This window comes from Octodon degus, unplaced genomic scaffold (genome assembly GCF_000260255.1).
Source record: "Octodon degus isolate 3935 unplaced genomic scaffold, OctDeg1.0 scaffold00079, whole genome shotgun sequence".
NCBI lineage: Eukaryota > Metazoa > Chordata > Mammalia > Rodentia > Octodontidae > Octodon > Octodon degus.
Genome location: NW_004524655.1, coordinates 7,083,651 through 7,091,525, shown reverse-complemented (window position 1 = coordinate 7,091,525; position 7,875 = coordinate 7,083,651). Strand labels below are relative to the sequence as shown.

General features: G+C 45.0%; 1 pseudogene; it reads right to left on the bottom strand.

Annotated features, from left to right (window-relative positions):
- Positions 1-5,559: 5,559 nt before the first annotated feature.
- Positions 5,560-7,457, bottom strand: LOC101570033 (annotated as a pseudogene).
- Between the last annotated feature and the right edge of the window lie 418 nt (positions 7,458-7,875).

The window sequence follows — 7,875 nt, the reverse complement described above, 5'->3', positions numbered from 1 at the left end:
TGTGATCCAGCAGACTGCATCTCTTGTTTAGAAAGGGCTTTTTTCACTTCACAATTATGCCCATTAATAGTGTGGTATTTCTGAACAACAATTTTATCAACTGTGTTGTGATCATCAAAAGTTACAAAAGCAAATCCTCTCTTTTTCCCACTCTGCCTGTCTTCCATAACTTCTTTGGTTTCAATCTTGCCATATTTTTCAAAGTAGTCTCTCAAATTATAGTCTTCTGTATCTTTAATACCACCAACAAAAATTTTCTTCACTGTTAGATGGGCACCAGGCTTTACTGAATCCTCTCTAGAAACAGCTCTCTTTGGTTCCACTACACACCCATCAACTTTGTGTGGTCGAGCACACATTGCTGCATCCACCTCTTCAACACAAGAGTAAGTCACAAAACCAAAGCCTCTGGAGCGTGTTGTTTGAGGATCTCTCATTACCACACAGTCTGTGAGTGTGCCCCATTTTTCAGAATGTTCTCTTAAACTATCATCGGTAGTTTCAAAACTCAGACCACCAATAAACAGCTTCCTCAACTGCTCTGGCTCCTTTGGATCATGGCCCTCCTCCTCCTGGCAGCGACGGCGACGGCCGGAGTCAGGCTGGGGGCGACCGGGCAGGGGTTCTACCTCCATCTTGAGACTGGACTTGCCTCTTCCAACTCGAGTTCAATATGGGACCGAGAGAGAGAGAGCGTTCCTTTTTTATTAGAATACATTTAGAACACAAAACAATCACTATGGGGAATCTGTACATGTACCTCGCACATTTTATCCACGTCCTTTTCCTTCCTTTCCATCTTTCCCCACTCCCAGGTCCCCTTCCTGTTTTGGTAAAATCTATCTCCTGGTTTCCTATATCTGTAATTTTATTTTATGTTTGTCCCCCCTGGAACCGGGGCTTGAACTCAAGTCCTTGCACTTGCCAAGGAAGTGCTTATTCTACTGAACCATCTCCCCGGCCCCTAATATCTGTAATTATGCTCTTTAAATTGTTTATGCTTTGGACTTCCCATATAAGAAATGTAAAAATGTTACTGAATGTAGGTTCTGGGCACTTCTTTCAGGTGCCCAGTGTCCTGAACAAAGAAGTGGACAAGGCACACAAAAAAGGAGGTGAGGGTGGAGAGTTACTGAAGGCCAAACCAGGCACACTTTCCAGGACTGGAGAGAGCAGCTGAAGAAGGCTCACAGAAGTCATGAGTGTAAAGAGAAAAGGGGCTGTTAGTATGCGAAATATCTGAGCTGGTCCCACTTCAGGTAAATATGGCACTGGGCAATCAACCAATCAGAAATCTTTTGGCTTCATGCCAGTTATGAATGAAAGAATAGGGAGTGGGATTTCTGATTGGTCTGTGACCAGCATCAGATTCCAGTGATGGTTAAGAGAAACACTCATTGTTCCTGTGAGCTGTACCCAAATGCTTTAGCCCAGAGTCATTTAGGTCTCATGTCGCTCATGTTCTCTTTTTAGAAAATATTTTGTTCAATCAGTTAAGCCTTTGGCCTTTTTTTCTGGCACACTCCTTCCTGCTTGGTCTTCTGGTTTGCCCCAGGCCTCAGCTACCTCAGAAAGAGGTGGGAAGGGTCTTGTCTCTTAGGTAGAAGCAGTGACTGCATGGTGGTGGCATACTGGTAGCTAGTCCTGCACTTTGCTAGCTATGGACCTTAGAGGACATTAATCTACTGGAATGTCAGTGACTTTATTGCGCCATAAAGTAGCATACTATCGACCTCTTATTCACATGGAATGGACAAATGTGGCAAGGAATACAAAATCATCTTTTAAACTGTGGTACATGTGTATCAATATAAGACCAAATGAACCCAGTAGCATTCAATGCCTTAATATTGAGAATATTTTCTTTTAACCTGAAGACAAAAAGCAATAGTGACTAAAAAAGAATAGAAAGAGTCGGAAGTTGGGGCATGTCAAATTCTAATTCATAACTGGGTAGTTTCAGTAAATTATTAGAGAAATCTTACAGAAGTATTATATTAGTTTGGTGCATGAGGCTTCCTTGATATTAAATATTGGGACCATAAATAAATTTTTGTGATTAAGTATCTCACAGGTGAAAGGCAGTCAAATAGTGACTATGCCTGAAGAGGGCTTATGGTATAGGGTTAGAAAAGAAAAATATATAAATATATTATAACAAACTATTGCATTCTTCGACTTTTAATGATTTATATTCTGATTTCAGTACATTTTGTCTCATATATATATATATATACACACTTACTTACTAGTGCATATAAGATATTGGTGTTCATTGTGACACTTTGAAATTTATACCAAAAAATGTTGAATTGCAAGTAACTTGTCCTATGAGTTTTCTGCAAGATGATTTCTTTCTTTGCTGGGACAAAATACCCCACACCCAAATTTAAAGAGGGAAAGGATTATTTAGCTCACAGTTTGCTGAGGTTTCAGTCCATAATCTGCTGGCTCCAAGGCAGGGTGGCATGGCAGAGGGGCAACCATTTGTGGCCGCAGAAGACAGCAAAAGCAACAAGAGCAAAAGAGGGAGAGATCTTCTTTCTGTCCCTTCTATGGTATGCAAGCTGCTTACCCTAGAATGGATGCAGCACTCACAACCCCAATCCCAGAACTAGTTAATGAACCAATCACAAACTCTAGATTCAGCTGCCTCCAAAAAGCCTGTCCTCACCCCATGACTGCGTAAGGCTTTCAGGGGACAGACAGACATAAGACATAACATTCCACCCCTGGTTTTTCAAATACTATGATTTTATGTTCCACATCTGATGCAGCTTGTGGCAAGTTGTGAGCTCCAAAGAGCTTGAATGATTCTATCCCTATGGCACCTCTAGTGGTTACAGCTCTTATGGTTTCTCTCTTAGGCCTGCTTTGCTCCTTCCTTGAAGCTTTCCTTAGATATCCACATTCCTGATTTTTCCATACTTCTGGGTTCTCCACTGCACCTTTGGCTTCACCCTCATAGCTTCACACACTGCCCTCCCAGGGGCACACTGCCTGGCCTCCTAGGCCTCCTGAAATTTAATCCCACAACGCTTGCATTTTGATGCACCTAAAACCAGCACCACATGGATAATGCCAAGGTCTGCTGTCAGCTGGAACAGCAGCCAGGCTTCCCTCTCTCTTGACTCTAGTGGTCAAGTGCCTGGATTACTGAGCACTCTGAATCCAATTCGGAGGAATAAGTTCTCTGTGCTGTAACCATTCTGGAACATGGTGCTCTGTGACTTTCTCCTCAAAGCAAAGTCTTTAACTTGCAGTTTTGAATCTGCAAAGGGTGGCATCTTGTTGCTTCTTGTGATGCTCCCTGGCCACCTTTTCTATTTTCCTGTTTCTTCTCAGCAATCGAGACTTCTGCTTTAATTTTGCAGTCAACAGTTTTACTGAACTTCCTTTCTGGCCAAATTTTAAACATTTTAACTCACTTTTCTGGGTTCTTTGCTTTTGATATTTTCAACACAGATCTGGCTAAAAGCCCCCAACAATAGCCATGCAACTGCCTCAACATGTGACTGCCTTGCAATTTCTTCTACAAGATGAATTAGTCTATGATCCTTAACCTCAGTCTTAGGCAGTCTCGTATGAGCAAAATGCACATTTTTTACCAAGCCATAAGCCACATGCTCTGAAGTCCAACAACCAAAGCAGATCTTCCAAGCAGAAACTTTCCAAGCCTTGTGTGTGGTTTGTTTTGTTTTGTTTTGTTTTGTTTTGTTTTGGTTTGGTTTGGTTTGGTTTGGTTTGGTTTGGTTTGGTTTGGTTTGGTTTTTTAGTGGCTGGCTCAGCCCACCCTGGGGGTGAGGCTGGTGCAGCATGTGGTGCTAGGAATTGAACTGTGGTCCCTGTATGTTTGCCTAAGCTTACCTAAACAGGCACTTCAGACTGCTGAGCTATCTAACTGCCCCCGATGCCTGGTCTTTACTGGCAGGTTTCTCTCAGACTTCTGGTCTTCTGAGCTCTGACCAGAATCTCCCAAATAGAACAACTTAAGGCATTCCAGCTCTACTTCTTCAGGCAACATCTCAGAACCTTTTCAAACTCTTCCTACAAGCCATCCCTAAAGGCTCTTTAACCGTATAGTCAAGGATAGTCATAGCAATGACCCTACTTCTCTGGTACCAAATTGTGTCTTATAGGAGAATCACTATGAGTCTGATCTACTAATGAGACCCTGAACACCCTGTAGACCCTTCCCTAAATACAGGAAAATAATTCTTACTTTTCTCTCATTGCTGGAACAAAATATCCCGACACCCAGAGTTAAGGAGGGAAAGGTCAGGCAGGCAACTGTACATGGTGGCAGAAGATAGCAAAAGAGTAAATGGGGGCGAGAGCCTCTTTCCATCCCTTATATGCAGGCTACCCACCCTAGGGCAGGTACAGCACTCATAGGCCCAATCCCATCATTAGACAAACTAATCACAAACTCTAGATCCAGCTGCCTTCCAAAAGCCTGCCGCTCCATGATGCATGAGTCTTTGGGGGGGACATCTAGACCCAAACCATAACAATGAGCAAATATAAGTAGTACACAATGCTCAATGTCACATGAACACAACTGAGCCAATGATTCTCTCTCTCTCCTTCCCTTTCTCCCACTGCAGGATTATGAGTAATCATCTCCCAACAGCTAGATGTTATGGAAGCGATCTGCAGAGGAAGAGAAAAAGGCAGAAGAATCCTTCACTTCAGATGAGATTAAGGTGTATAAAACATGAAAATCATCATCTGAATAAGGCTGTAGCGGTGTGAATGGTAAATCTGTTTAAGAATAATGCAATATCACATTTCCATGAAATCCTCAAAAGGAGATATGTCATTGGTATAGTTGCAGAAAATGAAAAAGATTCCACCAAGCCAGTAGAGAGTCCATTTATGACAGTGAAAGTCATACCACAAACTCACACTTATCTCCCTCACGACAACCACTAAGGATTCCAAAGGTAAGTGCAGGTTCACTTATTTTTCTTCACATCTTATACTTTATTATTTTGTATTATATTACAGCCATCACCTTTATATGACTTTTTTGGGCTGTGGAATGAATCTGAGTTTCCTTTTTTTCTTCTTTTCTGTAAAACTTTATTTTGTAATATTTTCCCCAAGAAATAAAGACAACAGGAGCAAATTGCAGTTGCACAAAGGGAAGGAAAGGATGGCGTACAAAAATAATTTAAACACACATTTTAGTAACAAAGCAATGTCTTTTTCTAGTTAACAACTAACTACTAGGTAATAATCTTGCCCATGATTTTTCCAAAGGTATTAAATACATTTTAGACAACCATACACACAGACACACAGGAATATACAGCTTAAGTACTGCTTCTGTCCAATCTAGCTAACTGATATAGCTAAAGTAGAAAAGGTGGGACCCTAGATGCCTGAGTAACCCTAAACAGAACATGCATTGCCTGTGGATTCTGGAGACTCACGGAGGTCTGCCCTCCCACCCCACTGGTTACTAGCGCCTGCTCTGTCGCTCTCCTCTGATTAAGTAAGTGTGCCTCTGATCTGCTCAACGGTGCGGTCATTGTGCGGCGGCTCGTGTGGATGCGGGAAGACTCGCTTTCTCTCACTGTGAGTGCACCCCATGAATGGAAAAGGGGGTGTTTCTAAAGGGAAGCCCTCAGCCTCTGACTACATCTGGTTGATTCTTTGCTTCAGGGCGAGGACCTCCCTTTTGATTTCGTACAGGAGGTCAGCATTGACCTACATTTCCAGATATTTCTCAATATCTTCCACATTCTCCCAGAACTCTTTGGAGATGTTGAAGTGCTCCTTCATGTGGACATTTCCCAGGCCTTTCAGGTTCAAGGCATCCTCCTTGGGGATGGAGCCAATGGGATTGAGCTGGGCACAATCTTCCCCATCGATCCGGTTGAACATCCACTCTAGCACCCTGGAGTTCTCTCCAAAACCAGACCAGAGCAATTTGCCTTCCTTGTCCTGTCGGAACCAGTTGACGTGGAAGATCTTGGGCAACTTGACTGTTGGGCAGCGAGCCATGCTCAGCCAGTGGGCCAGGTATCTGCCAAAGTTGTAGCCAAAGAAGGGCCACTTGTGCGGACTTTGCCTTTATGCTCTGCAGCCGCAGTGGCCTCTGATCGCATGGCAGCCCCCGCAAATACTCCATGCTGCCAGTTGAGAGCTTCATAGACAAGAGGGACACCAGCTGGTCTGAGGCCTCCAAAGATGCCCTCAATGAGCACACCTTCCAGAGACTCCCAGACAGGATCAGTGATGGGGCACTGGCTTGCAGGAGTGCAGAACCATGAATTGGGGTGGCAAAAGGTTCCCTGTCTTGTGGATACCACGCTTTATTCTTCTGAGAAGTAATTGTGATGCCTGAGGCCAGCAGCTCATTGAGGACTTCCCAGTAAATGCCACCATCGCTGGTCTCAGCCACGCTGGTGAAGATGGTGCTCTGCCGGATAGTCTTGATGGCACTGGGGCTCATCTTCACTGAGGTGGCAGGAGCAATACCAAAAAAAACCTTTCAGGGTTGGTGGCCCTTAAGTTACCTTGGCCATCAAATTTTATCCAAGCGATGCTGTCCCCCACACACTCAATTTTCCACTCTGGGAGCATAGGGTTCATCGTGGCTAGGTTGGTCTTCCTGTGGGCACTGGGGAAAGCTGCCACCAAGTACTTCTTCTGGCCTGAGGCGTTGGTGATGCCCAGGATCAGCACATGCTCTGCCAGCCGGCCCTCCTCCTTGGCCAGCCGGCTGAAAATCCTGAATGCAAAGCACTTCTTCCCAAGCAGTGAGTTGCTGCCACAGCCACTTCTGAAGGACACAATCTCCCTGCAGTCAGGCAGGTGGGCAATGAGCGTCAGCTCCGGGTTGCAGTCCCAGTTGTTCACCAGAAGCTTTTTTAAAGGTAAAGGGCAGCCCACAGAATGGAGACACTTGATGAACTCCTCAACGCCCAAGACCTGCAGCACAGCGGTACCCAGGCGGGTCGTGATCCTCCTGCTGGCCACCACATAGGGTGAGCGGGTCAGCTCGACACCAATCTTGGACAGAGGCAAGCTCAGGGGCCCCATGCTGAATGGGATGACATACATCATGCGACCTTTCAGGCACCCTGGAAACCTGGCGTTGAACGCTTTCTTGAAGTCCTCTTCTGACATCCAGCGACCCAGCTGGCTGATGCCGGTTTGGGAGACGGGCACTGTGTCTCTCTGCTCTTGGGCAATGATCATGGTCTTGCTTTCTATCCTGGCCACATCCCTGGGGTCAGTGAGCGCCAACCACCAATTGTCAAACTTCCTGATGATGCTGTCCTCCTGCATGCGTACCAGCAGCCACCTGTTCTCCTCCTCAGAGCCATCGCAGATGTGGAGGTGATCGGGCTGGCACAGCGTCACATTGTTCATGAACTCCCTCATGGCCTGGGGCAGGCTTCCCTTTGGCGGAAGTCCATGCCATTGTGTAGCCGAGGAGACATGTCTGCAGATGTGTATGAAAGGCTCTGGATGCTGAGGTCAGTTTGTGGAGGTTTCAGTCCATACATGGCAGAGTGGCACGTGGCGGAAGGCAGAAGCTCCTGGCAGTGGCAAATGGCCAATAGGATAATCCAGTATCCCAAGAGCCTCATTTTTGGTTCTGTATATGGTACTGGGGGTTGAACTTGGGACCTTGTGCTTGCAGGCAGGTGCTTATGCTGCTGAGCTGTCTCCCTAGCTTTTTTCCATTTTTTAGGAGAAAAAAATGATACAAAATTTCAAAACAATGTAGTAGAAGAGAAACAATGGTTAATGCATTGTATATTGTTATCTTCAAAATAGCTGCTCAGATTACAATTCTATAGGTATGAAAAAATGTTGAAACAATATAAGCACAGGGCTGGGGACATAACTCGGTGG